We start from the raw sequence: 7,500 nt of genomic DNA on the forward strand, positions 1-7,500 counted from the left end.
ATGGGCTTCCTATAACTTGTGTGTGTGTGTGTGTGTGTTGGTCCATGTGGGCATGCTTGTTTTCCTCTTCCTCTCGCATTGAGTCAGTAACTGTGTGTGTGTGTGTGTGTGACGTGAGTAATGATGTGACTCAGCATTGTTATGTTGTGTCACCAAATGCAGACAGCAGACTGGTAAGCCAGGGGAAGATGACCCGTGCGTGCCGGCCCACCGGCCGCGGCACGCATACACACACATACACAGATACCCGCGGGCCGCACACCTGCACCCTTAACGACCCCCTTCTGTCTAAGCAGCTACGCTTTCTCCGTGATTTATGCTTTAAGCCCTTAGGCCCTGTATGCAGGCCCACGCGTCAGCTCTGCGCTCCCACAACTACATTTATCGACATAATTAACATCAGTTTTAGAGGCCCTACAATCGGACCCTATGGGACCCCTCAAGACACGCTAAAGGTTAATGGTTACTGAATAAGTTCGGCTTTAGAAAAGTGGCTCTAGGTTAGCGGCCATGAACTTTCCTGTCCAATACATGTCCAGTAGAGTCCACTTAAAGGTTCTTTATTTTAATATATACAAAATTTCCCTTTGTTTTTTTTTTTTTTTTGGGGGGGGGGGGGGGGGGGCACTTTCTGTTTTGACATTTCTGCATAATTTTGGCGTAATTCAGTCCGTGGGCTGGTTTTGAATATAAGTGAGGGAGGAGTTCTTGTCCAGGTGAGGTCAAAATCTTTATAAACTTCATCACTGTTGAAAAAAATGAGTCAAAAACAAGCCAAATTATGAAGAAATACGTTATTATTTTAAAAAAAGTCAGTCCAAATATTGGTCAAATAAATATTTACACAAATGAAGTGAAATTTCTAAGAAATATTGAAAACTTAAGTCAAAATAAGTCAAAATCTCAAGATTTTGATGAAAGATTCTTCTGGGTTTTATAATGCAGTGTTGATTAAGATGAAATAGTGGCGAATCTAAACAAACTGCGCTTTCTAAAAGGGACTATTTTCTTCCCTGCATGTATCCATCCACCATGCATTTGCAGCATTAAAAAAAAAGAATTTTCTCAAAACTATTATAAATAATAAATAATAATAATAATAATAATAATAATAATATCAGTGTATTCATAACCGTTCGGCGTATTAACTTTCTGTGAGGGAGCTTTTCAGGGCGTTGAGATGCCTGGTTCCATTCACCACCATTGTGAACAATTCTAACTGGGTGAGTTTATCCAGAATGGAGCGTTTCACACCAAACCAGTATGCATGACTATGATGGCGACCTAAATGTATGATTATGAAGAATTTTCGAGAATAAGTGGACTTCCCCTTTAAGAGCTCCTTTTTTGAGGCAATAGCCAACATAGCAAGGCAGAGTCTTCAAGAATTGCACTGCTGTGGGCTGAGGCAATCTGACTGGGCCTTTTTTTACGATGCAGGGCGAACCGGGGTGACCTGGGTTGACCCCTAAAGTCTTCACTAGGCCCCTTAAATAGGTACCCAGCCATCTGCCTAGGCTTCCTTCCTCCACGAATGGCCCTGCCCCCAGTGGCCCTCGACTCAGCAAGCAGGAGCTTTAGAAAACAAATCATGCATTTTTTTTTTTTTTTGGAGCCGTTCAGCCTGATTCACTCATGCAAACTGCCAGAGTGGCAGATCTCGTCTCCTGGGCGATTCGGGGCCGCTTCTAAACCGAGCTGGAGCAGGTGAGCAAACCGGGAGAGATGCCAGGCGCTGCTCCGAACTGGCTCTTGTTTATCTGTTTGTTTGTTTGTTTGTTATTGGGGCTGTTTGTTGGCTTGTTCTGCGAGCAAAAACCACAACCTTGACACTCTGGTACCCAAACATGCCTCTGAAAGGACAGCGGGTTCATGCCCGTGAACCTATTGGGCCGCACAGCCCAGTGATTCAAGCCCTGGATGTCTAGAGCACAGTCCAGCACACCTGCCGGGTAAAAGCAGAGGGGTCAGAGTCAGGGAAACCACCAAACTAACTAAAGGGCCAAATTTAAAAGGGCCCATATCCAGTCATATTGTTTAGGCCCCATGCTAAAGGACCCATATCCTGCATTTTTCCTTAGGCCCAAATTTTAAAGGGCCCATATCTGACATTTTTACTTAGGCCAAAATTTTAAAGGGCCCATATCCAATCATTTTCTTTAGGCCCCTTACTAAAGGGCCCATATCCAATCATTTTCTTTAGGCCCCTTACTAAAGGGCCCATATCCAATCATTTTCTTTAGGCCCCATATTAAAGGACCCATATCCTGCATTTTTCCTTAGGCCCAAATTTTAAAGGGCCCATATCCAATCCTTTTCTTTAGGCCCCATACTAAAGGGCCCATATCCAATAATTTTCTTTAGGCCCCTTACTAAAGGGCCCATATCCAATAATTTTCACTAGGCCCAAATTTTAAAAGGCCCATATTCAATCATTTTTTAAGGCCCCATACTAAAGGGTCCATATCTTACATTTTTCCTTAGGCCCAAATTTTAAAGGGCCCATATCCAATCATTTTCTTTAGGCCTCATACTAAAGGGCCCATATCCAATAATTTTCATTAGGCCCAAATTTTAAAAGGCCCATATCCTATATTGTTATTCAGGCCCCAGTTTTAAAGTAACCATATGCTACAATGTTCTTTAGCCCCCAGTGTTAAAGGGCCCATATCCTACATTTGTCTTGTACTTTTTTGGTTCACAAAAGGTCAACTAATGACCTTTTGAGTGGGTTTATGGACCAAAAACTTCTGTAACGACTGATTTTCTCTAGGCTGTGCCTTTAAAACTGATGTATGTAAATGGGCTTTCCACTGTGATCCACTGTTGTCTGATCTAACTGATGTCCTGAATCGACTGCGCTGTGCATTCTGCTGACTGATGGAGGGGTTGATGTCGGCGCCGCCGCATCCATCCCAGGCCAAATATAAAGCCTATGAATACTTCATGACTTTGAACCTCGCTGCAAACACATTAGCATCCTAACAGCAGCAGGGCGTTGTAAATGGGATGGCCTTGAGTGACGCAATCTCGGATAATCACCAGCTTTCTTCAAACCCGTATCCCACTTTTTTCTTCCGGCCCCAATTTTAAAGCAACCATATGCAACATTTTTTTAGACCCAAATTTAACCCGTCCGTATCCTACATTGTTATTCAGAACCCAGTTTTGAAGGGCCCATATGGTACATTTTTCTTCAAGCCCCAATTTTAAAGAGTCCATATGCTACATTTTTTTTTTCAGACCCCAATTTTAAAGGGCCCATATAATATATTTTCCCTCACACCCTAATTGAATAGAACCCATATCCTACGTTATGCTTTAGGCCCCAGTTTTAAAGGGCCCATATATTAAAGTTTAATTCAGGCACAAATTTTAAAGGACCCATAACCTACATTTTCATTCAAGCCCAAATTTTAAAGAGTCCATATGCTACATTTTTCTTCAGGCTCCAAAAATAAACTGGCTGTGCTGCAAACTGAAGCTCACAGCAAAGCTGCACCACTACACCGACCATGATGGAACCCCCTAGGTCCAGTAAGCTCAAATTTATGGGACAGTGAACTTCTCCTTTAATGCTTAAGAACCACACGGGAGCAGCAGAGCCCCCCAGTGGCCACCTCCAGCAGCAGCAGCAGCTCCTGCAACTCATGTAAAGTTGCTGGAAGTGTGTGTGTGTGTGTGTCTTGCAGCAGACACACCCCGCCAGCAGCACCTCCAGCTCAGCTGGACGCAAATCGCAGCGCCGCCGCAGCGAAACGGTGCAGAAACAGCGGCCCGGACCAAAGGCACAACACCGCCATGCGCGCTCCAGGACGGGGAAGGGGGGCTCTCTCTGCTTCGTTGCCTCCACAGCTGCAGAGAGAGGGGCTGCTATCTGCCACCTAAGAGGGGCTGCTTAGCGGCAAATTTGAGCAGAGGGTCCTGGAGCAGCTGGACTCTGAGTCATAGAGGGGGGTGAAGGTGTGTGTGTGTGTGGGGGGTACAAATGGGCCCTAAATGGGCCCCAAATGGGGTTAATAAACAAATAAATAAATATGTTGTTTTTTTACTTAGTAATAAATAAATATTTATTTTTAATTAAAATAGAATTTGACCCATTTTTTCTGGTAGTACCGAATAATGAATTATTAACTAAATATTAATATATATTGTTATATAATAGGAAAATAAATAATATAATATTATTATATACTATTATTATTATATTATAAGTAAATAAATAAACACTTTTCCTAAACAAATACATAAACTTACTTTTTTATTTTTGTGTATTTTAAAAATTATAATTCATAATTTTACTCTGGCAGTAATAAGTCATACATTAAATAAACAAATATAAATTCAATACATACATATACAGAATAATTATACAGCATCATCATAAATTAAAATATTTTTATATATTTTATATTTTGCTATACATATATATTTTTTAAATAAATAAATAAATATTCTTATATAAATGTATAAATAAACTAATCAGTATGTAAATAATAAAAACAAATTACATATAAAAAAACTATATATAGCAAATCCAACGTGCCTCGCGCACAGTATTTATTCATATATATAATTATTATTATTATTATTGGGGTTGTTTTTTTTTTTGGGGGGGGGGGGGGGGGTTAAACTTAACGTCCTACCAGCAACGCAGTGGTGTTGCTGCACTGCTTAGTGCCTGGTTCAGCCTCAGCCTGTGAGTTAGAACACCGCCCCCCCCCACCACCACCACCACTCCATCATCAGCACCCCCCCCCCCCCCCCCCCCCACACACACACCTCCACCACCACCTGCCACGGACTCCCAGCAGATCCCTTCTGAAAGTTATAGAGGCTGGTGTGGTGGGGTGGGAGTTGTGATGGGGTGAGGTGGAGTGAGGTGGAGTTGGGAGGGGGGGGGGGGGGGGGGGGTGCACTGCAGCGCTGCACGGTTGCTGTGACAGTGCTAAAACCGGAGCTACACGGGATCTGATCACTGCAGCGCGAGAGGACGGGCTGGTTTTGCATGCACGTTATTATTATTACCATGACCTGAATGCCAGTGCCCACGCGCTGGGGTGGGGGTGTGGAGGAGGAGGAGGTGGTGGTGGTGATGGTGTGTATGTATGAGGGGGGGGGGGGGTCGGAAATGAGAGTTACCTCAGTCCAGGCGCGTCCGAGTCCAGCACCAGGCGCTGTCCAGACCCCCGGAGACGACTACTCCTCGCGCGTGCCCGCGCCAATAGTCTCCAGTAGTCTCCGATGAGAACCGGTATTACATAAATCAAGGCAAAGAGGACAACAGGCGCGCGCGCACGCACGCACACATTGAGGCGCGCGCGCACACACGCACGCACGCACGCTTGCACGCTCGCTCGCGCGCGCACACACCTCGGGACGTGGATCTTGTAACCCAGATCTCCAAATCGAACCCCCAACCCCCCCTCCCCTCCCTTCCCCTCCCCCCCCCTCGTGACTTATCTCCACTCCGGAAAGCCCACCGTGGGGGTGTCAGTGGTCGCGTGGACCTCTGGCATCAGCTCTGCATACACTCGGCATCCGATAAGGTGACACACTTTAATCCCAGCGCGAGCGATCCAGTGGTGGTCGGGGGGTGGTGGTGGTGGTGGTGCTGGGGGGGGGTTGTTAGGGGGCTTGAAAAATAAGCCCCCTTCTTCTATCCGTGCACCCCCACCCAGAGGAAAGGGAAAAAAACACCCACGATGGCCCGTGCGTTGGAGAGGTGCTCGAGGAGGACGTGTCCTGTAGGAGGGGTGTCCTGCAACAGTCTCGCGCGCGCCAAAAACTCCAAAGCGACCCTTATTTCATCCGCGTGCCACTTTCATAAAATCCCTTCGCTTGCTTTCATCTGAAGTCTCCTCGCGCGCCGCGGTGGATTGTGCAGAGAGTCGGGGAGAGCGAGCCAGAGAGAGAGAGAGAGAGAGAGAGAGAGAGAGCTGCAGGCATCCCACCCACGGCCGGGCTTTCTCATCCGCAGCTCCGCTCTGCAGCCCACCCCGCCAAACCTAACCCCCTCCCCCTCCTCCTCCTCCTCCTCCTCCTCTTGCTCTTCTTCCTCCTCCTGGAAACAAACGGTGAACGTGAGGAAGAGGATGGCGCTGCCGGAGAGCAAGGTGCGGCGCGCGCGGTGCAGTGGTGCTGAGCTCCAGCAGCGCGAGGCTCTGCAGCAGCTCCGCGAGGCGCGATGGCGTTGGGCTGGGAGCTGAGAGAAGTCTGGGAGTCTGGGAATGTGAGACAGCGTGACTCCAGCAGCGCGAGCGAGCGAGCGCGCGCGCGCGGGCACGAGCCGGGACAGAGAGGGGAGGGTGGACGGAACGATGGTTGGGGTTGGAGGGGAGGGGAAGGGAGGGTGGATGAAGGGGGGGGGCTGCATTAATGGTCAGCTGAAAGTGTATTGAGGGGCTGGACGATGCTGGACACACAGTAATAGCACAGGAATCATGCAGAGAGCTGAAGCTGGTCAACACTATTATATAAATCTAAATATTTTTATATTCTTTTATCTTCTCTGTTTTGTTATTTATTTGTTTGTTTATTGCAATTTTCAGTTTAGCAAAGTAAAAACAGCTGCTATTAAATGTACTTTCCAGATTAGGATGGATGGATGGATGGATGGATGGGTGTAGGTGTGTAAAAGAGTGGATGGATGGATAAAAAGACTTTGGCTGGGTAAAGGATGGATGGATGGACGGATATAAGGACAATGAATCAAAGGATGGATGAATGAATGGGTGGAAGGATGGATTAAATGATGGGTAAAAAGAAGGGTGGATGAATGAAATAATGCATGGATGGATGGAAGGATAGAAGGATAAAAGGAAGGGTGGATGAATGAAAGGATGCATGGATGGATGGAAGGATAGAAGGATAAAAGGAAGGGTGGATGAATGAAAGGATATATGGATGAATCAAAGAATGGATGGATGGATGGATAAAAGGATGGATGGATGGATGGAAGGAAGGATATAAGGACAAAAGGAAGGGTGTATGAATCAAAGGATGGATGAATGAATGGGTGGAAGGATAGAAGGACAAAAGGAAGGGTGGATGAATGAAAGGATGCATGGATGAATCAAAGGATAGAAGGAAAAAAGAAGGGTGGATGAATGAAAGGATGCATGGATGAATCAAAGGATAGAAGGAAAAAAGAAGGGTGGATGAATGAAAGGATGCATGGATGAATCAAAGGATAGAAGGAAAAAAGAAGGGTGGATAAATGAAATAATGCATGGATGGATGGAAGGACAAAAGGAAGGGTGGATGAATGAAAGGATGCATGGATGAATCAAAGGATGGATGGGTGGATGGATAAAAGGATGGATGGATGGAAGGATATAAGGACAAAAGGAAGGGTGGATGAATCAAAGGATGGATGAATGAATGGGTGGAAAGATGGATGGATGGATGGATGGGTAAAAGGATGGATGAAATGATGGGTGGAAGGATAGAAGGACAAAAGGAAGGGTGGATGAATGAAAGGATGGATGGATGGATAAA

The 7,500-nt window shown here is 45.8% G+C and overlaps 1 protein-coding gene across 5 annotated transcripts in view; it reads right to left on the reverse strand.

Annotated features, from left to right (window-relative positions):
• lrfn1 (leucine rich repeat and fibronectin type III domain containing 1) overlaps positions 1 to 5,973 on the reverse strand; it is a 173,799-nt gene extending 167,826 nt beyond the window's left edge. For 4 of the 5 annotated variants that reach the window (XM_072690827.1, XM_072690829.1, XM_072690828.1 and 1 more), the window contains exon 1: positions 5,143 to 5,403. The gene's annotated coding sequence lies outside the window, so the exon portion shown is untranslated. Of the gene's footprint in view, positions 1 to 5,142; positions 5,404 to 5,483 lie in introns of those variants that run through there. The other variant, XM_072690826.1, reaches the window with a different exon arrangement.
• Positions 5,974 to 7,500: the final 1,527 nt, after the last annotated feature.

The sequence above is a fragment of the Salminus brasiliensis genome, chromosome 11, assembly GCF_030463535.1.
Source record: "Salminus brasiliensis chromosome 11, fSalBra1.hap2, whole genome shotgun sequence".
Classification (NCBI taxonomy): domain Eukaryota; kingdom Metazoa; phylum Chordata; class Actinopteri; order Characiformes; family Bryconidae; genus Salminus; species Salminus brasiliensis.